Here is a 26,244-nt window from a genome sequence, read left to right as displayed (position 1 = left end):
TAGTATATATAAAGATTTCTTACAACTCAACAACAAAAATATAAACGACCCAATCAAAAAACAGGCAAAGGAATTGAATAGACGTTTCTCTAAAGAAGATACATAAGTGGCTGACAAACATATAAAAAGATGCTCAACATAGTCATTAGGGAAATGCAAATCAAAGCCACAATGAAATAGCAACTGAATGCACTAAGGGAGCCAAAATCTAAAAATAAAAAAAAATAAAAAAATGACAGCAAGCATTGGTGAGGATGTGGAGAAATAGGATTCCTAATACATTGTTGGTAGACACATAAAATGGTGCAGCTGCTGTAGAAAGCGGCTTGCTTGTTTTCTTGAGGAGTTAAATATAAAAATGCCACATGACCCAGCAATTTCATTCCTAGGTATACCCGAAAGAATTGAAAACAGGCATTCAAACAAATACTTATACACAAATGTACATAGCCACGCCATTCTTAACAGACAAAATATGGAAACAATCCAAATGTCCATCAACAAATGAATGGATAAACAGAATGTGATATAAACATGCTACAGTGTTGACGAACCTGGAAAACTTTATGCTAAGTGAAAGGCAAGACACAAAAGGCCCCATATCACATTATAGCATTTACGTAAAATATCCAGAACAAGTAAATCCATAAAGACAGAAAGCTGACTAGTTGTTGCCAGGGGCTGAGGGGGAGAAGAAATGCTTAATGGGTAGGGAGTTTCCTCTTAGGGTGATAAAAATGCATTGGAACCAGCTAGAGATGATGGTTATACAACATTCTGAATATATTAAATACCACTGAATTTATACTTTAAAATGGTTAATTTTATGTTATGTGAATTTTAACTCAATAAAAAAATAATCAAGTCCAATCCATGTAAAGTACAATAGTTTCTAAATTAGTTTTCTATCTTAGATCTAAACCTTTGTAGACTGTGTACTTACAAACACATAAATAAAATGCAATCTTTCTCAATGAAAATAGACACACCTTATTACGAAAATAAGTGTCTTTTTGAAAGTAGTAATGTACACCTTTATTCAGATATATAAGGCATAAATTAAAGTGATATGTTTGCTATTTTACAATAAAATTTAATGTAAAATACAATATAAAAGACAAAAGAAATTAATCAACTATATTTCAGTAACAATAGTGATATTTTTACTTTAGATTTTACTTTTTGAATGTTTAATTACAATCTCAATTCATCTTGATTATTTGTGAAATACAGTTAAGTTGGAGTGAAAATTTTTCTCCTGAGTTATGTGTTTAAGTTCAGCTGTGGATTTAAAAAACATAATGTTCCTAAATATAATGCTACTATTTATAACTGGTTTAAACTGAAATTTTCTGTAATTCATTTTGATAATTTATTAGGATTGGTTCAATAATTATGTCATATTGCATGCCCGGTTTCATCACACTAATCGTGTGCATGAAAGCATTTGAAATCCACAGACAAGGAATGCCTGGCAGCCTTCTCCTGCATTCTTTCCCTCCACTTAGGTCCTAATTGTCCCCAACTATGGGCTCAGGTCTAGCCAGATGCTAACCTTGGTCTGGTTCACAAACCAAAGTCATTCTAGAGACTGACTCCAGGATCTGCCTGAATTCTTTCAGCCTGTCATTTGGACATTCCCCTAAGAACCCATTAGATGCCATTTATTTTATTTTTATTTTTTTGGAAATAGGGTGACTTAAGACAATGATGAACAAAGCATGGCAAGTGTTCTCAACGAGTCGTGGTTTGATGGAACTGCAAGACGGGTTAAATAACCCTAGTAAAGTGGAATACATTTTTAAACACTTGAGGGAGAAGAGAAAACAGAGCACCCCACTCGGAGTTTAGAGATGTGGTAAATGCATAGTTAAGGAAACTTCACAGAGGAAACACATGGTGAAATGTTTCTCAAGAGACTGTATGGGTAGCAGGTACACAGTACTTCAGACTTCAACCTGCCTTACCTACTTAGAACTCTACGAGACCCCTCTTCTTTCTACAGTGCTGATCTTTTGAACTCTGCTGCTGTATCTGGGCATCTGGTCCTAATATAGATTCCCGAATCCTCTCTGGCTTCTCGTCAGGAACTTTACACTTAACCAGATTGTCAGGATCTATCAGCCACACGTAGCCCAGCAAGACTCCCGGTGAGAATTCTCTCAGCTTCTCATCCTGTAGACGAGTGGGATTCACCTAGGAGAGGGCGGAGTTTCGTCCGTTCGAATGACCAGAGTTGCAATATTCAACAATTTAGGGCTTTGTTCCTCATTGTACCCCATATCCTTAACAAACAGATATGAAAGTCCTAAACTGCAAGACAAAGTTTTTCCACAGGCTCACCTGCCATGTTCTCAAAACTACGTTTTTTAATGTTGTTTTGTACTCTTCCTTCTTCAACTTTTTCTACCCTCTTTTCTCTCTTTGCAGAAATGAACTGTCATCAAGGCCTAATTCAAATGTTACTTCCTCTATAAGATTTCCATCAAGTATCTTTACCCACTTAGTCCAGATCCTATAGTCCCATACAGCAGTGTATATGTCACCATTGCTTTTGTCATCACCCAACTTTTTACATAAGCATCTGCCCTTCCTATATAGGATAGAAGTTTGAGAACAGGGGTTATTCTATATTCTTGTAGGCATCCCCTAATATCTATAACTGTTCCTTTACTCCATTTATTCTTTTCTTCATGGAACAAATGTGAATTATGCTGTATATATGTGCTGGATATCTTCCTGCCAGTGAATTGAACTGAGTTAAATTGTAACCTCTAGTACAGAAGGACATAGATTTTGTTTGTTTGATTAGTAAGTTAATGTGGGAGAATAAGAAAATATAGAACATTTTTCCCTTTAAATTCAAAAATGATATACGTCTAGAATTCTGGACTCAAAGGGGAGCATCAAGGGCTTTATAATAAAACTTGTCATTCAACATAATCATACAAAATCACAAAACTCTGTGCTGTTTCATATCCCAATGCTTCTTGTTGAAATGCCATTTTAATTCTCAAATCAATTCCATGTGTTAATACGTTGGAATGAAGAGGTCATATTGCTCAGTCCTTGAGGAGTTATGGTCATGTCCCCATTGCCTGAAATTCCAGACTGAAAACTGAAGTGTCCCAGAATGCTTTAAGCAAAAAATCTGATGCAGCTGTGTTTCTGATACTTAAAAACAGATCTAAAAAAAGATCTTGTCATCAGTAGTTTACGTTTAAGACATTTTAGAAAGCTTGCGCATCCTCAGGCTTCAAGTCCCTGAAGAAAACAAAGACCAAAGGCCGAAACGGCAGCTGCCTGGAGTTGGAAGTGCTTATGGCCCTTGCCTGCCTCAGTTTGGCTAAAGATTTCTAACATCAAGCACTTTTTCCATGACTGACTATGCAGGAGAAGGGGTTAGGTGTCATCCATTTCACAGTAAAGTTTTATCTTTCCAGAATAAAGTATGAGGGGAATCATCTCAAAGTTAACCCCACAAGGAAAAGTAAAAGGTGAAATAATTGTAAATATTCTAAGATCAGAGATAAAGGCATAGAGCTACAGAATAATAAAGGCAAAAAGTCAAAATTAGCTGACTCATTAAGGAATGTGTTCTGTTGAGCAAACACAGGAAGAACACACTGTCCTTTCAAGGCAGAGATGCTACTCCTTATCTATCCATCCTTGGTAAAGATAGAGTATTAGAATGGCTTTTCCCAGAATGCTAGTGAACTAGTGCTGATTAATTATCACTTTCTCCTTTGGTTCCCTTGACCTCCAGCGTATATTTTGAGGAACCTGACTTCATTTTGGATTCCAAAATGAAATCTCCACTTGGAGACCCTCTTCTAGGGAAAATACAGTTCATTGGCACAAAGAAGAGTTTTCTATCTATGATGGGAAAGTTCCCTAAAGTTTATCTCACTATAAAGAGAACCTAATGCTTAAACTCAATAGTTTTCCATGGTGAACTTTCACCGTATTTCTTTCTTCCAAATACTCAGGAATTTATAAGTGTGGAACTAAGAAGTCAGTTACTTCTTGGTAACTCCATCTCAGTCCACAAGAAATAATACACAATAACATCCGAGCAGCATGAATAGCAACAACAGTAGAGAAGCACCCAAGTCTTTGTCTTTTGAATCTCTGATTAGGTGACAAGTACATCGATGCTGCTCATTTATTCATAAAACATTAGAGTTGGGTCACAGATGTGTTCTGACATCTGCTTTCTGCAATCATCTTTGGATCTGATCTCCACCTCCTAGTGGCCTCAATTTGCTCTCTCTACTATTAAACAAGATGGACATCGATAGTGGCTTCAGGAGTTATTGATGCTGCCCATATTGTTGCCATCCCAATCCTGCTTGCTCCACCTTTTTCTCAACATACAACCATTGTGGTGGTTAGAGAAGTGACTCCTCCAATAAACGTCATTACTTTGTTAAACACGTTAAATTGGATACACTGGATCTCCCTGGTTTTACTTTTGGTTTTTGTTTTTTTAAGATTGGCACCTGAGCTAACAACTGTTGCCAATCTTTTTTTTTTTCTGCTTTTTATCCACAAATTCCCTCAGTACATAGTTGCATGTTTTAGTTGTGGGTCCTTCTAGTTGTGCTCTGTGGGACACTGCCCCAGCACTGCCTAATGAGCAGTGCCATGTCCGCACCCAGGATCCTCACCGGTGAAACCGTGGGCTGCAGAAGTGGAGTGTGCAAACTTAATCACTTGGCCACGGGCCGGCCCCTGGATCGCCCTGTTTCTGTGAGTTGGTTTGTGTTGTTTTTCAGTGGCATCTCCAATACTGTGCCCTTTTTTATTATGCCCACCCTGCAATTGCTCTCCAAACCCTGGTCCTGGGCAGATCATGATGCTCTGGGTACAATGATATTCACACTATTTGTAGACAAAAGCACCTGCAAGCCTAGATCATGATGTACTTTAGAGACTACCAGCTGTCCCGCAAGACTCATTCTTGCATTCCTCCTCAACATCTGGCTGCTCAGGTAGTTAGATTTTTCAGCCTCCTTTGGTTTTAGATGTGTTGATGTCTCTGTGTTCTCACCAGCTTAATGTGAATGATGAGGACTGGATTAATCTCAGAAGCTACATGTTGAAGTGGGCAGAGCTGCCCATTGGCCCAGCTTCCTGGAAAACTTCCAAGAATAGACCCCCACCCACCCTGTATTGTTACCCTATAAAGAAATTACCCTTGATTTTGTCTGACCTACGGCATTTGAGGCTTGTTATAGCAGCTCGGCCTTATCCTTTAACATACCATAATGTGTACCATTTGAACTCACTACCCTCTATATAACTGAATTGACTATAGATGAGCACAGGACATGTTTGAAATGAGCAACCTAGGGAAAGTTCTTGAGTATGTGGTATTGTTTCCCCAGTTAGACATGGTAGGAAGTACAGAATACTGTTTATTTTATTATTTAGAAATATTTATGCATAGGTATCATTGGGCTAAGATGCTTTCTATTTAAGAATGAAAGCTGGGACATAAGATATATTATCTGCAGCCTAGTGATATCATTTTAACTTATAATAGAGAGAGAGTTATTTGTGAGAAGTGACAATGTTTTTTGGATAGCTGAGTGTAAAAAAAATGAAAGTAGGAGAGTTAATCAAATACTAACATTCAGCATTTTAAAACTGTGAAGTATTCTATTTCATTGAATGTGTTTCAAAATTAGTGATAGCAATATATTTAATTTTAAAATGCATACTTCTTATTGCAAATTTTTTTAAATATAGAATAATAAAAGAGACAACATATCTAACATGAGATCTCCCATCAGAAGAGGCAAAGTGGCAGTCTGACAGAGGAAGAGGCAATTTTAGATGCAAGGAAGGTTCTTTGCCATTAAAGCAATTATCTTTCTCTCTCTGCAAGAGAACTTTAAAAATTGACTGTCCTTCTAATAAGATACAGCTTCTGCTTCACCTCATTCCCTCCTTTGAGACTAACCATTTGTGATGTCAGGTTTCCCTTCTACCTGTGATAATTCTGATCCGCGATCCTCAACTCATCCCAAGTTTAATTGTGAAATTAAATGTGAGACACATATCAACTGTCCTTTGCAACACTCTATCAATAAAGAAAGCTATTATGTGTAACCTGAAAGTTCCTGGTCTGTGACCCTTAGGAAATTTCACAAGGGACGCTTGCTCATGTCAGTCAGGAAAGGCTTTAAGCATCACCCAGTACGTGACCTGTAACCAAAAGGGCAAAAAAAATCTGCTTGCTCTTGAAAGGCGCTTAACTTTATATCACACCTAAGTTATTTAAGGGCTTGGGCAAAGAAACTGAACATTCCTAAAACTTCGAGGGGTCACGACTCCCTTTCAAGAACACATCAAACCTGTGCCGCTGTCCCCTCCTTCCATTTTTGGTACTGATATGAAAACCAAGTCACATGTAGATTTTACTTTGCAATCAGTAATAAGAGAACATGACTGAACTTTGACTTATAAAGAGGTAAATACCAAGTAATATAAGGTAAATGTCATCAACCCTAACACTGTTACTACTACTACTGATGATGATAATGATAAAAATAGTAACATGAGGTTACACTTAAAGAATACTCACTATGTGCCACACAATATTCTATGCACCTCATTATTAGCTCAAATGCTCCTCATCCAAAGCAACACTGTAAAATGGGTATTACCATTATCCCATTTAACGGATGAGGAAAGTGAGGCAAAAAGAGGATAAGTGACTTTGGCAAGGTAATATCTGCCCTACTCATTTTAAGGCCCGGGAAGAATCTGGATTGGGGATGGATAGCCACCACTCCAAATCCATTGGCAGGAGGTGCTAAAGCAGAGGTCAGCAACCAGGAGCCTGAGAAGAGGGGATGGAGGAGGGAGCAGTGTTTCTGAGCAGTAGTGAAGTCATATATTTGGAATAGGGCCAAGAACACGTTTGCCATTTTGCATAGCAGGGCTTGGCGGCTTAGAAGTAGAGAAGAAAGAGCAATTTAGGTTGAATCAATCCTAGAAGCTGCTCAATAAATATTCTCAAACCCAGCTTTCTACATATTATAGGTTAGAGTTTGCTGATCAAAACATGGATTCATGTCAGAATTTGCCAGGGCTATTCACAAATTACACTTTATTTAAAAATTGAATTCAGGATTAAATTATTTTACTGAGTGGAACTGAAAAACATTTACATTTTTTCCGATTTCTGCATGTTTGTAGTCTCAGTGTGCGAGGTAGACAGAGCACAAGCACTGTGATCCACAATGACATGCTTAGGAAATACATACCTCAAGACACCTTAAAGCCCAATGGGTGTCGACGCCATCCTTTAAACAGATAAAAATTGACAATGATATGATATCCATATAATTAGAGCATTCACTTTTTCTCTAGTAATGTAGAAAATTGAATCAGTTTTCCACTTCATTTTGCACATGTAGACATTGTCTTAGTGGCCAAATAATTAGACAGACACCAATTAAGGCATTTTCTGTTGGAGTTAAATCCGTTCTTTGCCTGAATAACACTTAATGAGCAACGTGGTTCACTAAGTGAATCCAAAATATGAAAATGAGTTATTTAAATTAGAAGAACTAATAATTAACTGTTATTAAAGTAATTTACTTCTTTTACCACAAATCAATTGCTATGGTAAAGGTTATTTTTATTTAATTTATAATAATCACCGCTAATACGGTTATTGAACAGCCACAGGCCAAGTCTAGTAAGCTGTATAAAAGCATGGAATTATGTCAAAAATGTGATACTGTACCAAAAAAATCACATTTTACCTAAGCACTGTGCTAGGAAGGTGTTTAGGAGAGAGATTATGAGTGCAGCTTTGATCTTTCGATATGCCTATAGATATCAAATAACTATTTAAATATATATATACTTGAAGATCTTTAGAGAGATTGTTGTTACAGGCACAGTTTGAGAGTCATTAGTAATTGAAACCATGAAGATGGGTGCAATCACTCTAGGAAAAAATATTAATCGAGAAGTAAAAGAAGGCCTGTTGTAGAGTATTGGGGATGAATATTCATTGGTCAGAAGCTGGCAGAATATTCAACAAAAAATACCAAGAATGAGGGGCAGAGAGGAATGGAGAAAACCAGCAAGACTGAGAAGTTTGGAATAAGTTCAGTCTTCATTACAAGGCTGGTTGTCTAGAAGTGGGTGGGGAGAGGATTGGCCCCAATACAATTTCTCTCTAAATATTTTAAACTTGTCTGTCTCTGTTGGGGGCCAAAAACACACAGGTACACATGTACAGATGCACACACACAGATATTCATAGATTCACATGCGCACATATGCCTTCAACAGAGCCTAAACCTCTACTAGGAGACCCTGAAAAGTGATATACACGTGGGAAAGAAGTGAAAGTAGCCAAATAAATTCTATTGGAAGGCCATGCAAGATAATGACAAAATAGAGACAATGCATTTTATTTAAGGCATATATATGTATGATCATTAAATAAAATGGAAAGCAAGCTTTGTTTAGTATGAGGCAAGGTAATCTATGTTTCATGGTAATACTGAATGGCAAAAACATAATTACAACTAACATTTACTATGGACTTGTGTATGAGTGAATCTATATTAATAGACAGTTTTACAGTAAATTTTCAATTTAAATGTTTTAACAACCCCATGAGGTAGGGACTAATATAATGCTTCATAATACAACGTCTTTTTTAAAAAGAGAAAGTTGATGTTTATGACCCTTCAGTAATTTTCTCAGGATAACTTAGCTAATATGTGGTAGAGAGACGATGCAGACCAGATGTACTGGGTTTCAAATATCACACTTTTAAACATCTGATCACCACTGCTTGAGCCTCGATAGGAATGAAAGGAGAATCTGATGATGCCTCTCTACTGTAGAAAAGGAGTCATGAAATAACCTTGGCGGTGGGTGTATTTGACTCCAGTCAAGTGAAGTGAGTGTTCTCTTTAACTCCCAAAGGAGACTGGGTGTGCAAGGCCAGTAAAAGCTTCACCCAAAGCAGCGATCCTCTCTTTGGAACTGCCGTGTTCTCAGTAGTGTCCGATGATTTTCAATGGAAAGAATAAGAAAAAGAACAGAACACAGTATCATTTATTTTCGGTGCTTTTAGTTTCTTTGAACATTTGTTTATAATATCCAGGCTTACATTATTTGAGAATTACGTACTGCGGTATGTATATACTATAACATCAGCTTGAATTTTCTCTATATTGTCGATGAAAATAATCCATAACCAACCTATAAATCAAAATTGGGGTGAGTTTATTATGAGCCAAATGTGAGGACCATATAGCCCCAGGTGCCTTCCTTCCCTAAGGAAGGAAGGGTACCAAAGAAGTGGGGTGTACAGAGTGGTTATATACCTTCAAATAGCATGTTTCACATAAGATTGAAATGTTCCTTTTACAATAGTCACGAGACTCCGCTGTCGGCACAGCGATTGATGGACACAGCAGGTTGTAGGTCTATTGTCTTCAGCCGGGTAGTCACAGGGTGAGCTGTGTGGTCACAGGTAAGCACAGCAATCAATTCCTAGTCTGGGGAGAGATGCTTATCCTTAAGGAGATGTTAACATGGGAGAAATTGCACCTTTATCTTAAGGGCATTTGTTCTTGATTTTGGGACATAGCAAATGCTTAAAGCAGATATACAATACATGCTCAACAGGCACGGGAGGCCCTTTTGGAAAAACAAGGTCAGGCCAAATTACGTTTACACTAAATGGCTTCCTCACATACTCCAATATATCCTATTGCTTGCCATTTGTTTGTCAATATCGTCTTTGTTGCTGCTGTTGTAAATGCGTTTCCTCCCTGTGGCATCAGTCTCCACAAGCCAAATATACTACTAACCATGTAAAACATGTTCTAGTGAGGGTAGTAATAATGATAATACACAAAATCTTCAAACATAATGTCTAATTTATTAAATTTGCTGTGAATAGAAAGGATTCTTACATTAAATGCTATTAGGGAAAGAAGGAGTAGAGTGGAGAGAGCATTTAGGATGCTCTGGAGGAAACATTTTGTTCCATTTTAATATATCAAGATTAGGAAATAATCAACAGCTGAAATGCTATTTCCACAAACGAAAAATTCTGTCTGCTAGAAGAAAAGGATGAAGTTAAATAACTTAATATTAAACTGGCATTAGTAGGAATTTTTAATGTTAAAAAAAAAGCCATTCATTTGTGATTTGTGTCTACACTCTCTTGGTGATATTTACACAAACTCAATTTTCTAATCTGGGTAGGAAGACTATTTCTCTTCCACTATTGCGTTAACAATAAGATTGGTCACAGGATTAAACAGAATCACACCTAACATTAGTTTTAGAGTTTTGTATTAAGTAAATATTTTAATAATCTCTTGTATTCCATGTATCACCAAACTTCAAAAAAAAATTTTTTTCTTAGAAATCAAGTCCTATCAGAAGTAGCATTAAGCCAGTCTTCTAAAAAATTCTGAGTGAATTTTCCAAAGTAAAATTAAATTATACTAGTTAAAATAGCTATATTTATTTGGAGGTTAGGGCCTGCAAAAGGATTTATTTCTGTATCACAAATAAGAGCAATATTTTATCCTTGGTAAACTCTTAAAAACATTTTTTAAAATATCTGAATTTATACTATTTTTTTAATTAGACAAAGAGAGGAAGAAGTAGTGGAGGGAGAGATTAGGGAAGAATGATGAGCGAAAAGAATAATTTTATGGATACTTGTGTGTTGAGTTCATGCATGCCTGGAAACAAATTTCACAACAGGATACAGTTTTTATGTTACCTTCCATAAAAGTTTTCAAATTTGTCTCCTTCATGGGTTTTAGATTTTGATTAATCTCAATATATACTCATCTGGTAGGGTAAAAATGAATTAATGTCCAAAATGGTTTAACCAAAATCGTATTAATTTTGCAAGATGATGGAGACATTGGTAAAGTTGCACAAGACAGGATTCAGGAAAAAGAAGGAACAAAGAGTAAAAATCCATGCACCAGCTCAGTGCAATCATATTTCTAATGAGCCCTAACCCTTATGGAAAGAAAAACATGTCACTAGATTGGAGAAGTTTGTCTCTATAAAATGGCACAAAATGCTTACAAACACCTTTGTTCTGATTTTGGATTCCCCAAGTACCTTTCTGATCTGTAGTTTTTATCCTATGTAGTGTTGGCCACTTAGAATGGTTGCATTATATAAATGAACAGTATTGATATATTAAAAGTTAAGATCTCTGTTAATAAATACTTTAGCATCGATTTTTGCCAATTAATATATTTAAAATGGGTCCAATTTAATTGATTTCCTAAAAATAGTCCCTCCTTGACTTAGCTGGCTAGACAACATTTCTAGAATTTCAAAGCTGAGGACCTGACCCTGAACCCACGGTAAACCGCCCTGATGTGTGGTTCTGGGTGTGTGGCCACCCAGCTGGCTATTCTATTCATCATGATGAAGCAGGCATCAACTTAGAGGAATTACTCTTCATGTACCCTAATGCAACTTTTAAAAGAAGATAAATAATTGTAAAAAATACATTACTATTATTAATAGAACATAGAAGTATCAAACAGACCAGGAATATATTTACTTTATGCAATGCATCTAGTACCTTTTCTATAGTAAATGTAACTGTCTCCAGCTTGCTATAATTCTAGGCCTTCGACAACATTGTTATAGTAAAATGACTCTTCGAGTCAGAGAGACATTTTTCAGAAATCCGGTACTCTTGTTTCTTAGTTTTATCACTTCAGCCCTTAGAATGATTTTCATTTTCCTTATAGAAGAGTTCTATGAAATGGAAGAGAAGATTAAAAGAAAAATAGCTTAAATTTTCTCTCAGATCATACACTAAGAATAGGAAACTCTTTTAGTTAACCGAATTAGTGTTGCCAAAAAAAGTGTCAATACCTTAGATAGTTTAATATTCATTGAGGCTCTACAACATAGTATTTAATTTTGTTACGCAAACCGATATATTTAAAATTCTCTTTATTGTACCTACAATGCAATTACACTAATTTGGTATTCTGAATATCTTCTTGGATAATTTCCAATTGGAAAAATATTGACTTAGGGGTTAGCTTACTATGTCATTACCATAAGTTACAGCTATATATGTCACTTAATATACAAATATAAGTAATTCAAATGTTATTTGCATTTGTTTTATTGAAATACTTTAAAATGTGACATAATATGTACAGGAATTGAACAAACTCTTAATGAACAGCACTGAGCTCCTCTAATGCATATATTATTATGTAATATTAATAAAGTTCAGAAATTATGATGAAAGAAAATTAATATTTCATTATGTACTTATTCTAACATTTATTCAATTCATTCCAAAAGCACGCCAGCTAAAATATCTACTGTGTCATGAGAACTATGAGAAATAAAAAAAAAACCCAGAAATATCTGATTTTCCCTCAAGGATCACACAATCTCCTTAGAAACATAAGACACATAGATTTAAGCAACCAGAGAACAAATCGATGTAGTATCTAAAAGAATGTGATGGTTGACCAGGCCTCAGAGTGAAGTTTTCAGGTCTTTTCTCTGCTTCGATTACCCCTCTAATGGGTGAAGCTATTTAATTATCACCTTCATGATTAGCTGTGCCTTCCTCCCACTGTGAAGCAATTGCTTGGGTACTTGGAGGAAGTAGCAGGTGTTCTAAAACTGCTCCTCCAAAGATTAACATTTAAAGCACAGGGGTCAGGAAATTTTTTTTTCCATAAAGGGCATGATGGTAAGTATTTTAGGCTTTGTAGGGTACAAAGTCTCAACTACTCAACTCTGCCATTGTAGACAAAAGCAGCCATAGATAGCACATAGAACAATGAGTGGCCCACCAGCTGTGGTTAGCGAACCCCTGGTCTAATGGACCACCCTGGTCCTGATGTGATTTCATATATCAGTGGGTTAGTTGGTGAGGGAGTCTCTTCTCTAACTGAAGTTATTCCCTAACTGGGTAATTGTTTTGTATCTAAAGGTGTAAGAAACTCGTTTCTCTTATTTGTACTTGGTTTTTTGGAAGCGTCCTCTCTTCTTTTATACCTTTCCTCCATGGCTGGGCAACTGGTTTGCCCCAGTTAACACAGCAGCTTGGAGCACAGCCTCACATCATTGCCGCATCTTGCTTCCAGACTTACCAACCGTTGACCACTCACCTGTAGAAATCTTTGTTGAACACAAGACCCTCTGTGCATTTCCTGAATATCAGATTCTTTCAACTTTTATATTTAATTGCATCACTCTTCCACTTTCCCGCAATATTTTGTCTTTTCCACCAGCTTCTCACTTGCCTCCTAAATTCTATCCATGCTTGCTATTTCCTTCTATAATTCACGTGTGCTCAAACACCAGCGATAACAATCCCAAAACAATATCTCAGGGCCAGCCCCGTGGCGCAGTGGTTAAATTCCCACGTTCCTATTCTCGGCAGCCTGGGGCTCGCCGGTTTGGAGCCGAGGTGCCGACACGGCACCGCTTGGCAAAAGCTATGCTGTGGTAGGTGTCCCACATATAAAATAGAGGAAGATGGGCATGGATGTTAGCTCAGGGCCAGTCTTCCTCAGCAAAAAGAGGAAGCTTGGCAGTAGCTAGCTCACGGCTAAGCTTCCTGAAACAAAAACAATATCTCAAGCAAAGAAGTCCTTTATTTTTCCAGTCTGTGCTAAATGCTCTATAAATATAAGAGATTTAACACACAGGTGGTAAGGTTGAGTATTAAAGCATACGTCTGTGTGAATTATACATATTTTCTCCCTTTATGCTTTCTCATAAGTATCCCAGATGCTATTTCACCCTTTCCAGATCTCAAGGAAACCAAAGCTGAGATTCAAGGAAGTCACAGGTCTAAGGAAAACATAAATGTAGTGTATTTGGTGAGTTTCCTGCTACTAGAGACTAGAAACTAGAGCGGAAGAGGGATGTGAGCAGAAAGTGAGGGCTTATGAGGAAGCACCTCAGGGGCAGGGATTCCTCCGAGCAGGAAACGACGTCCAAGGATGGATTAGAAAGGACTCGGCAATGGCCTCCCTTGACCTGTGCATCCTGTTCCCCACAAAAATATACCCAAACAATTGGGCATCCCACAGATAAGAAAATCTAGCATACAGAGGTTAAGCACTATGTTCAAGTGACACAGGCATTGACAGAAGCAGGATAAGTCACAAAGGCAGTTCCACTCCATTTTTTATGAATGGATGGCTGCTGAGTTTTCTTCAAATGCCTTTTCGTGTTTATTTTGGTACTCATATTTCTCCTTTATTTGCTTATGTGGTAAACTACACTGACGAATTTTTGAGTGTTAAACCAACCTTACTTAGTTTAACCCATCTTGGTCATGCTCACTTATTCTTTTTAAAATGTTGCTGAATTTGGTTTCCTAACATTTTGTCCATTTTTTTTAGTTTAAATTTATGAGGGATGTTGTTCAAAAATTTTCTTTTCTTGCAATATCCTAGTCTGATACTGAGGTCAGGGTCATCTGACCTCATAAAACAAGTTGGAGTCTGTGCACCATCTTCTATTTTCTAAAGAAAACTGGTGACTTTTGTATTATTTCTCCCTTGAATGATTGATAGAATTCACCTGTGAGGCACATCCAATGTTTTCTTTGTAGGAAGATATTTGATGATTAATTCAATTTTTAATAAATTTAAGTTTTTAAGATTTTGCGTTTTTTACTGTCGGCTTTCATAAATTTTATTAATAAGGAATTTATCTTTTTCTTCCAAATTTTCAAATTTATAGGTAGATCATAATAGTCCCCTAAAAATTCTCTTAATTTCTTTAGCATTTGTAGTGATTTCTCCCTTTCACTCCAGATACTGGCAATTTACATTGTCTCTGTCTTTTACTTGATCAGTGTTGCTAACAGTTTATCAATTTTATTTCTTTTACGAAACCTAATTTTCACTTTGTTGATTTGTTTCTGTTTTCATCATTTACTTTTACATTTATTTTGATTATTTTCCACTTTGTATTTGTTTTGGGTTTAATTAGCTTTTTTTATTCTAATTATTCAGTTAGGATCTTCAATAAGTAATTTTATACCTTTCTTCTTTTTCTAATGTAGATATTAAAGCTATAGAGTTCCCCTTATGCACTGATTTAGTTTTATTTCAGACTTTTGCCATGTTGTCTTTTCTTCCATTTTGTTTTGAAATATTTTTTATTTCCTCCATGACATCTTTGATGATCTACTGGCTATTTAGAATTTTGTTGGTTATTTGAAAATATTTGGAAATTTTAGAGATTTGTTATTATTTTTATTGTTGGCATCTAATTTAATTCCATTGTAGTCAGAGAACACCTGTATCATTTAAATCCATTGATATTTATTGAGACGTGTTTTGTAGGCAAGCATACAGTCCATCATAGTGAATACTCCATAGAAACATAAAAATAGTATGCCTTCTGGGCCAGCCTGGTGGTGTAGTTGTTAAGTTTTCACGCTCTGATTTGGTAGCAAGGGGTTTGCCAGCCCGGATCCCATGCGCAGACCTGCGTCCCACATATTAAAGTAGAGGAAGATGAGTATGGATGTTAGCTCAGGGCCAATCTTCCTCAGCAAAAAAAGGAAGATTGGTGGTGGATGTTAGCTCAGGGCTATTCTTGGCCCCCCCCCCCCCGCCAAAAAAATAGTAGTTATTCTGTAGTTGAGTGTAGTAATGTCAATAATGCCAATTTCTTTCTTTTTTCTTTATTTTAAAGATTTTATTTTATTTTTTCCTTTTTCTCCCGAAAGCCTCCTGGTACATGGCTGTATATTCTTAGTTGTGGGTCCTTCTAGTTGTGGAATGTGGGATGCCGCCTCAGCATGGTTTGATGAACAGTGCCATGTCCGTCCCCAGGATTTGAACCTGTGAAACCCTGGGTTGCTGCAGCAGAACTCGAGAACTTAACCACTCGGCCATGGGGCCAGCCCCTATGCCAGTTTCTTTGATAGTGGTTTTTAAAATATCTGTATCCTTACTTATTTTGCTTCTATTTTTTTTTATCAGTTATGAGAGCGTTGTGTTAAAAATCTCCAACCATTGTGGATTTGTCTGTTTCTCCATTTGCTTCTGAATGTTTTCCTTCAGTATTTTGAATCTCTACTATGAGGCACATACACATATAGAAATTTTATGTCCTCTGCTTCAATTGACCATCATTATTTTCTTTTTGTCTAGGAATGATGTCATAAATTCTATTTTTCTTTTTTTTTTTTTTTTTTAAAGATTTTATTTTTTCCTTTTTCTCCCCAAAGCCCCCCGGTACATAGTTGTGTATTCTTCGTTGTGGGTTCCTCTAGTTGTGGCATGTGGGACGCTGCCTCAGCGTGGTCTGACGAGCAGCGCATGTCCGCGCCCAGGATTCGAACCGACGAAACACTGGGCCGCCTGCAGCAGAGCGCGCGAACTTAACCACTCAGCCACGGGGCCAGCCCCATCTATTTTTCTAATATTAATATAACCTATATCCTTTCTTCATGCTTAATTTTACATGCTATATTATTTACCACCTTTTGTTTTGATCTGTCTATATCTTTATATTTAAGGGCTGTCTCTTTTAAATGACAAATATCTGGATCTTGCTTTTTATTTCAGTCTGACAATCTCTGTCTTTTAATTGCACAGTTTCAATTATTTACAATCCATTAATTATTGATACTTTCAACAATGATTTGGACAAGTTACTCAAACTTTATATGTCTCAGATCCCTCAGAGGTAAAATGAAGAGAATGACCTCACTCTTATAGGATTTAAAGGTAAGTTACATGGGACAATTCATGTGAAATGCCTGAATACATGTGAAGTGCCTAACACATAGTAAAATTTCACTAATATTGTTATTATTTTCGTTATCTTAAATTTTACTAGATAAGCTCAGGATAAGTATTACTTCACAATTATAAGGGCTCTTATTACATTATTTTAATTTTCCTTTTCTTCGATATGCTATAATGCTTATTATGAGGTGGAAGCCTAGTCTCACAGAGATAGATATTAGCTCAGAGTAACCAAATCAGTTATTATTGGAGATGAGACTGAATAAACCAGGTCTGTATGTTGCAGATAATCTCATAAAGCAACAACAGAACATATTTATTTAGGAAAACTAGCTTTTTAGATATAACTTTTGAAATACAGGTATACATATGTATTTCCCAATATAGAAAAGTATTGAAAATAATCTAGTTAAACACTTTTGTCAAAGCACAGATTATTGAAAGTATAGTACAATCTAAAATAGAGAGCATGTTCTGGCATTGATAGGGCAACTCTGATACTTAAACATGTATTATTTTCTTCGTGAACTTTAAAACTGTAATATATTTTATGTAAATTAGATTTATAGCCTTACACACACTTCTATACTCAACATCTGGTTCCAAAATGGGCTGATCAATATATTGTCTCAATTCAAAATAATGATGGCAATGACAACCAGAAATTTAGTACAGCAACAACTTTATTGTTTCCTTCATTCTATTTTTCCTTTTTTATTTTTCTTTCTTCCTTTATTTCTCTCTATCTCTCTTTCCTCTGTTTTCTTGTTAAGATACTTAAAACTTATTTTATCTATGTTAATGCCATGCTTTCTTAACTTATATGAATTGTAAAAATGTATAAAAATAATTTGCTATGTAGAAAATAGCATTGGTTACACATGGCGTTATGCTGTAATAACTGAAAAGCCAAGGCATATTCTCACATTACATCTCTGCCAAATTGGTTTCCATGCTGGCAAATGGAAGAATGATTGATCTGCTGCTGCCTAAAAATCTGCAGCCATTTTTTGTCCTAAGGGTGACAAGATGTCTCAATAGAAATTTTCATTGCTAGTAAAATAATTCAGGAGCGGGAAGAGAAAGAACTCTGATGAGAATGATTTTACTAGACAAGAAATCAAACAAATTGCTATGGAAGGGAGAATCAAAATAACAGATGACTCTTAAAATGCAAATGCATTATCCATGCAAAATATGTCTAGGGAAGGCCAAGCAGCAGCTGGACCTACACAGTGTCAGAGAAGATGCTTAAATCCGGAGTGTGCAATCAAAGAATATTTTTACTGTATTTATCAAATAATGACAGAATTGAATTCTCAGACATGCGCCACAAGTGTAAATATGATATCTGAAAGGGCACAAAAATTGAGAACATGAGGTCAAAGTGCAAAGCAAAGGGCTGATTTGATAAGGTCTTCACCTCACAAAAGGTGGGTAAATGGTGATGCAGGGAAGATGATAATATCTCATTTGGAAACACTTCATCCTGAGAGCTGAGAGCTTACTGGCATTGCAAGGAAGCTATTCACGTAAGCATTTTTTCCTCAAGATAAAGGCGTAAATTTTGAAGTAGACCTTTTCCAGGAAATATATAAGCTTGTAAGAAGAATAAAAAGAAAAGAACAACTGAGAACAACAACCCCCGAAGAAAAGGAGTCTTTATTTCCTGTTTTTTCCTAAGTATAATTTTTAATTTATCTACTTAAACAAAATTAGAAGAAAGGAGAGTTGGTATTCTGGAATAAAAAGTAGACAGTATTTATTACTATTATCAACCATGGATTAAGAGAGTTGCTATAGGAAGTTGGAATCTGGTAGTGAGATACAGAGAATGCTAGGCAATGTTGCAACAAGATTCTATTCATGGGCTCTATTTGTATCTCTTGCCTCATTTAGGTTTCCAACAGAATATATTTAAATCTAATTTTATTTTCCTAAGAAAATTGACATTTAATGTCCTAGTTAATCTCCTTTTTGGGATGACACAAATATACAAAATAAGTAAATAGATAAGCACGTATCTACTAATATTTATACATTGATTGCTCTGCAAATTATAGACATGATCTGTTATCTAAGGATATTTGAACATTATATATGCAAAAATATAAATTTTAAAAGGTTAAATAAAAGTTCAAACTTTTTTCCCGCAACCACTTCAATTTTCTTGAATACTGAGTTATGTGCATCCCAATTTGAAGGCCACTATCTACCAATTTGCTGGGGTTAAGAAGGAGATAAAGATGAGACAGAAGATAGTTTAAGGACTGCGAGCATTTGCTAGACAAGGGTCTATGAAAAGAATTATCTCTGTGTAATTAGGGTTGGTTCACCACACGTCTACTGGTGCGTGGCTTTTCCATTCACACCACTACTGCGAGTCAAAATACCCCTTCACTCTCTGTTAGAAGCATGGACAGAGAGAGGGCTTGATAATGTCCTGGGACATTTAAGGGGACTGAAGGATGTCCATGGGCAAAGTGCTGGTTATATGTGACAGAAACCCCTGCTTCTACTTACTGGCTCTGCTTCTGGTAGCTCCTCTGTGCAGACAAGCAAAAGGACTTAGCATTACGTAGATACTGACCATCATCTACACTCCACAACTCATCTCCTCGATTTATCCACATCTCTAGTCCTATACCTCCTTGAAAATCAAAGCTTATTTCTAATTTGTCTCACCCTAGCCCGAGTAGACTACCAGCTGGAAGCACGTAACACTACACCTGCTTTATTCTCCTTTCGTTTCAGTTGTTACAATTCAGATTGAAGTCTTTTTGCTCAAAAGCTAAATGGTGCTTTTTATTTATTTACTATTTTCACTTTTCAGTGTACAACATTCCTAATTTTTCAGGCAACATCAATGCCTTTAGACCAGTTATCACATGCAAGATCATAAAATTTTTGGAGTGGAGCTCGTCTGTTACAGATTTGAAATAAGTTTAACACTAGAAATGATTTAAACATTGACGTATTCTAAATGGCTTACAGAAACCATCTACACACCATTAAAGGCATTCATTTATATAAAGATCTGTCCCCAGGGCAAGCATAAGCAGTTTATTGAACTCAATATAAAGCAAGTGGCTGGTATTTTAAAGATCAAAAGTAAGTAAGTATGTAAAAATCAGAGGAGTTTAATAGATACAGCCTCTGAAAATGAAATACTCGTTAATAGAAACAAATTAAATTTTTTTGTTGCTTTCAAATGACAAGATGCTAGAAGATAAATCAGACTTCCACAGAGGAATGAAACATTGTTTTAAAGTAGAATTTCAAATATGTTCTGCAAAAAAAGGGGACCAAACAATCAAAAGCTTTATTATTATAAAGTAATTTTGGATCGTGCTTTATAATTCTTCCCTTTTTGGAAACTTCTATGAACTATGCCTGTTTAAGCTTTCCGATGTTTGTTTTTGCATACATACTCTAGTTGAGTCTTAAAACCCCATCCACTTGCTTCAGTTTGCTGGATGATTTCTGAATGTCTCAGGTCACGCTCTTAGGTGTGCCTGAGTTTTAAGTTCCATCAGGCAAACGCAGTTATATGAGGGCAAAGTCAAGAGAATGATCCACGATGACTCTTTAAAAGGGTTTTTTCAAATTGATTACTCATTTCACTTGTGACTTAGTTGCTTTTTTAAAAAAAGATATCCATTTATTCTCCTTGGAAGTGGTACCACATTTGTTGCCTTGAAAAAATACAGGAATTGAATGTGTATTTTCCCCACATTCTACTTACAAATACTAACATTTCTGATATATCATTTATAAAATATAGACAGGAATTTTTTCTCAATTCCTCCATTTATTAGGTTGCTGGATGTATTAACTGTCAGTTAAGCATATGTTTGTTTTGTTGAAGAAAACTGGAAGTCACAGGGCACTGCAATTGCTGATAATTATTTTATTGACTTTATTCTCTTTGCCTGAAAGCCTTCCCTCTTACCTGTCAGTTATCCCAATGGCTGTTCCCTCACCTCCTTCGGGACTTCTTCTGAAATGCCATTTTATCATTCATGTTTTTCCTTGCCTCTCAGCTAGAAATAGCAAACTTATATGATAAAGTGTTCTGACAAGACGTCTCTTTTCTGTGGTTTTGTTGATCAGAAGTCATGATTCCCAAATACACTCTACACCCTGTGGAGCCAAAAGTCTTGCATCAAACAATGCTTTTTTCTTAAATTTCTTTTCCAAATTGGCTTTAGTTGTGTTTACCACCTCTGTGAACCTTGCCCCACATCAGGGATAAGCCATGAGTGGGTGGGAGATGTCAGCTGCTACTCATCAGAGAAACCTGAAGTTTAGTTTACCATGGATGATTGGGATGGAGTATTGGGATTGAACAAAGTGAGATTCCAGTCTCCTTCTACTTAATGCAAATAAACCTCTGTTAAGCCAATACGATGTTATGTCGACATGTTCTCCTACATATCCCCACTCTTCCGATGCCTATAGTGTGAATGGAAGAAGTAACCAAGTTTACACCTATTTATATTTGTGCACGAGTGGATATACACATCTATATTACTAGAAAAGAGCCCCAATAGAAAGTCTCAATATAAGAACTAATTTCATGGTGGTTGTTTTTTTTCTTATCCATATTGATTCCCTCACTGCTTTTATTTCTTTTTTTATGAAGATTTTATGTAAATTTGAAAAGAAAACACATTTCTCAACAGCAACATTTGAAGAAGGAGAGATGATTCTTCCTGTCAAAACTGTCAGAGAAGCATCCTACGTGAGACGAATTTTGAACATTTTGAAAGAAGTATGTATTAGAAGGGGAATTTTAATACTAATCTTCAAATACGTTCATATTTTATCCTGAGCTTGCCAAGTAGACAATTACATGCATTGACCACTATATCTGTAATGTTACCCAGACAGACATAAAATTGCCTTTTCATCCCAGTGATCGAGACTATATCAAATCTCATAAGCTGTTATTTTTGTGATTGGTCTCATCATAATTCCTGAAGATTTTATCTTCCATAGGTAGACTAGAATGTTTTCAAAAAGGAACAATCTGTTTTCTGCGTTAGTGTTTCATGTACAAAAGGAATTCAATAAATGATTTTAAGCTATTTCATCTAAAGTACATTTAAAATTACCTATAAGCCTCTATGAAGTTCACAGTTCCAGGTACCTACATCTGTATATTTGTGTATAGTTATATCTCTGTCAATAGTTATTCATATGTATCTTACAATATGTTTGAGTTACTATTTTCTTGTTTCATTATTTCTGTAGGAAGTTGATAAAATTAGAGCAACTCTGAGCTTTTTGAAGTTTGCACACCTTAAAGTATCCTAATAATCCTCTTTATTTACCAAAAATATACACCTTGTAAAAGTACATAAAAGATAACAATAATTGTAAAAATTGATTCTTTAGTCTAGAAATATAATATATTTGCTATGTGTAGTGGTTCTCAAAAAACAGAAACCGGGAAAGAGAGGTGGGACGTGTGACAATAACATTGAGGAAATGTAAAACAATGGTCTGATAGAAAATAAATTTAAAAAACTAATTACAAAAGTTCAACATATTTCACAATGTATTTTAACTTCAGTCCTTTATCTGTGAGATTTTCCTTTCCTCTAAAGAATAAAGCCCAGTCTGACAACTGTAATGAACACTCTTCAATGGAAAAAAAAGCAATTCCTAACACAGAATTTTTAATCTTTTATTAGGATTAAAGATTTGATTAATGTAGATATTTCCAATATCTTATACTTTATAACCTATCTTATATTTTATATAGTAAATAAGGATGTATTTGGATTAATTTTGGTAACATTTGTTGCCATGAAATTGTTTTCTTTTTTTTAATTGGAACTTTAAATCAACGCAGAAAACAGGGGCAAAGACACAGAATTGGAATGAATGCAGGCAGAATTGAGGCGTTAGGAGACAGACAGATACTGATTCACATCCTCCCTCAAATGTTGGCTCGCGCCAAATTATTTAACAAATTTTCTAACCTCTTTGTGGTAAGACAAGGCAAGATGGCTGTAAACTTGATGAGGCAGCAAAATTGAAAACAGAGTGAAACCCTGACCCAAAAAGATGTCCTTACATGATAATAGGGTAAATCCCTGCGTGTGGATGGGACCTCCCCAGCAGTCTGAGAGGGTCACTGTGCTGGGAGATCATCATCCCACAGAGACTGCCTTGTCCACTTAACCTAGCGCAGGCCTCTGGGAGGGACAGGGAGACACCAGGGACCCCTGTCTATGTCTGTTTACAAGAACCTTCCTATTCTTGGATTTATACCTTGCATTACCATTTATTTGGTAGTAAATTAGCTGAAAACAGGTCCAGTTGACCATTTCCTCCAATTTTCAAAACTGAATGAGCCTATCTCACTCTCAAAGGTTCATGCTAAAATGGTGGCGATGATTCTTTTCTTATAGTGTAAAACTGAAGGTTAAATGGGATGCTATATTTCAAAAGCTTTGTTCAGCCCTTACACATCACCAGTAAATGCTAGTTATTCTTACTGTTACTATTGAAAAACAAGAACTCTGTTGAAACCAATTCAACAAAATATCACAGTGAAATTGTTTCTATGTGTCAAAAATTAGTAAGGGAACATAAATATCTTTGTTTATATTTGTTAATGATAGATATTAGATGTAATAACTTTTCCAAACTTCTAAAAAAATTTTAAGAGATGCACACAATTATATAGTTTTTCAAAAACTCAATTTTCTCTTAAAACTTAAGTAGTAAATATGGAAATGGCTATGCTCCATTGTTCCTGAAACGTAATACTGCATTAATTTAATTTAATCTGATTAAGTAAGAAATTTGATTTATTTCTAATTATTGGGACCTATTTTTTGCAAAACATTCTTATTGACTTGGTGGCAAATTCAAAAATGGAAAAGTTTTAGTTCCATCCTTGAAAGGGTACTCATTTTAGCAAGGAAAATGCCCTGTAAAAACGAGAACGTGTTCTGTTATTTTGAGGTGAAGTTAATAGCTGCAACTTGACTTCTATTGAGTTCTTGCTTCTCAATAGTTTTTGAGAACATTTACCCAAATAATGGGGCTGAAAATTAACATAAAAGAGTATCAATTCAATGTCAAACGAGGTGATATTCTCTCACTTCCTATCTTATTTGTAGAGGCTTCCATCGTTCTACCCTGGCTCGCACTCTCTTTCCTGATTTCTGCGAGGGTTTATATTTGAAATTACACTCCATGGCTGTGCTTCCATAGGTATGAAATTGCTCCTTTCATCTGTTATGATTTCACATGGTCAGACCTCGATGGGATGTTAGTTCATCCTCCATTACCTTCAAAGTGAACTTTGACTAAAGTATTCCTAATATAAAATCCAACACAAAGCCACAGCTTTTCCCATTATTTTAAAGAATTGTATCCTCTTACCTTTCTCTTTTAGTTACTGTTAGTCTAAATGACCTCAATGCTATGGTCATAAAGACACTGCCATCAAAAGAAAGAGAATTTTATATTTTCTTTTCTTACTAAAATTGGATTCATTTAAACCACTTTGCAATGGGTTAATGGTATTACCTATCACTTTTCACTTGATTTTTGAGGTTATCGTATAAAGCAAATTCACCCAATTCAAATTGTTTAAAACTTTTTGGATTGTAGCTGGCTTAACCTCAAAAGTTAATATGTCCTAAAATGTTTCAAAGATTTTTTTCTACTGTAATGTCACAATTTTAAAACATGCTCTTTCAGAAACGAATTTGGAATCTACCTGTCTTTGAAATTTACAGATTGAGAAAAAGTTGTTATTAATCTCTTTGAAAACCCTGGATTTTGTCAAGGTAATATACAACTGAAAGCAAAATTTCCTCAAAGGTGAATAAAGAAAATTGTTAATTAACAAGTTACTTAGAAATAATCACAAGTAAAAATGACTTCCTTTGTATGTGTTATTTAATTACAAATAATTATATATAAGATATAATAAGTGTAATATGTAAACTTTTATAAGATTGATTTTTGTCTTTTGCATATACCAAGTAATTTTATCATAAATTATGTAAGACTTATCAAATAGTATCCTCTCCATTTTATCAGTTAGAAAACTGTAGTACAGAAAGTTGAAATATCTCACACACTGTCCCTGTTTTGTGGAGAGGTGGACCCATGACGAGGTTCTAGCCTTGCTCTATAATACCATCTGTAATTAGGTGCTGAATCAAGATGTGCTTTTTGCTGAAGATTCCCAGGCTGGTGCCCTTCCACCAGACCATGGCTGCTCTCCATTATAGCATCACCCTATGATCTGAAAAATCCTTCACCAATTGGATGGATTATATCAGTAGCCAAACCCATACCATACCTCCTAAATTCTTTTCCTAAGTGGTATCTTTAATATAAACTTATTGAAATATTTACACACAATTAGGAATAACAGGGTACCTATTATACCTTGCAAAATTTAGCTGAGTTCTGTATCCTAAAATTCACTGTTATTACAAAAAGGCAGGGTGCGTAGGATAAAATCCAGCAAAAAAGTTTGGCTTGGGTCATATAGACAATTTTTTATACGAGTGCTATTTATTTTATTTCATTGCAACTATTTCCAGATACCTCACCGTAAGATAAAAACTGCAAAATTTTAATGGTAAGACTCCTCATGATTCTATGATGGCTAATCTGGCACCTGTGGATTTTCAAGTTGATATTGAAATCAAGTTATAAAGCTGCTGACAACTGTCAATGTTGATGATGTTTAATGTTACTGTTTGCATTGAAACTTGAGGGATGCGTGGCCAATTTTTGTAGAAATATGCAAATATTACTCCATTTTTCCATCCTATTCTCTCCTCCTTTGTACAAGATTTTCTTGGTATCAACTATTGGTGCTGTTACTGCCATTGCCTACACAGTGCTATTTGTTTCCCATAATTTGTGTTTAATGTTATATAGAAAGATGCAGAGCGTCTTTGGTAATATCTAGTAAAAACTTCCTGCCCTCAGATTATTGCAGCTTCCTCAGAAAATTAGGTTAACAAGCTGGAATGAGAAACATGCAGATGGAAGCAAAGGTGCTTCATAGAAGCACAATATCAGGCCTTCCGTTAACCAGTATGTGTTGGTTAAATTGAGCTTCGAAGTGCTATAGGCCTTGGAGAGTACGCTGCTCACTGGTGCATTGGGGACCATTGGATGTAAAATAGTCTTTGGAGTAATTTTAAAGAAACAACTGATTTGTAAGGAAAGGAAAACCCAGGTTATGTGGATCAAGAGTAACAGGACAAGCATTTTTAAGTGACTGGAGAAAACTGATGGGGAGAGAAGGAGTTGTTGGAACCCAGGAAATGATCATGAGGATGAGAAACTCAACGCAGAGAAGGAGTAGGGACTAAATAAATGGTAATTTCTGTGGAAGAGGGCCAGGGGGAGCTTGGCGAAGTTAGACACCTTAGTGTTCATAGAAAGAACAATTTTAAGCAAG

The sequence above is a fragment of the Equus caballus genome, chromosome 17 (genome assembly GCF_041296265.1).
Source record: "Equus caballus isolate H_3958 breed thoroughbred chromosome 17, TB-T2T, whole genome shotgun sequence".
NCBI classification, from domain to species: domain Eukaryota; kingdom Metazoa; phylum Chordata; class Mammalia; order Perissodactyla; family Equidae; genus Equus; species Equus caballus.
Note: the sequence above shows the minus strand (reverse complement) of the source record.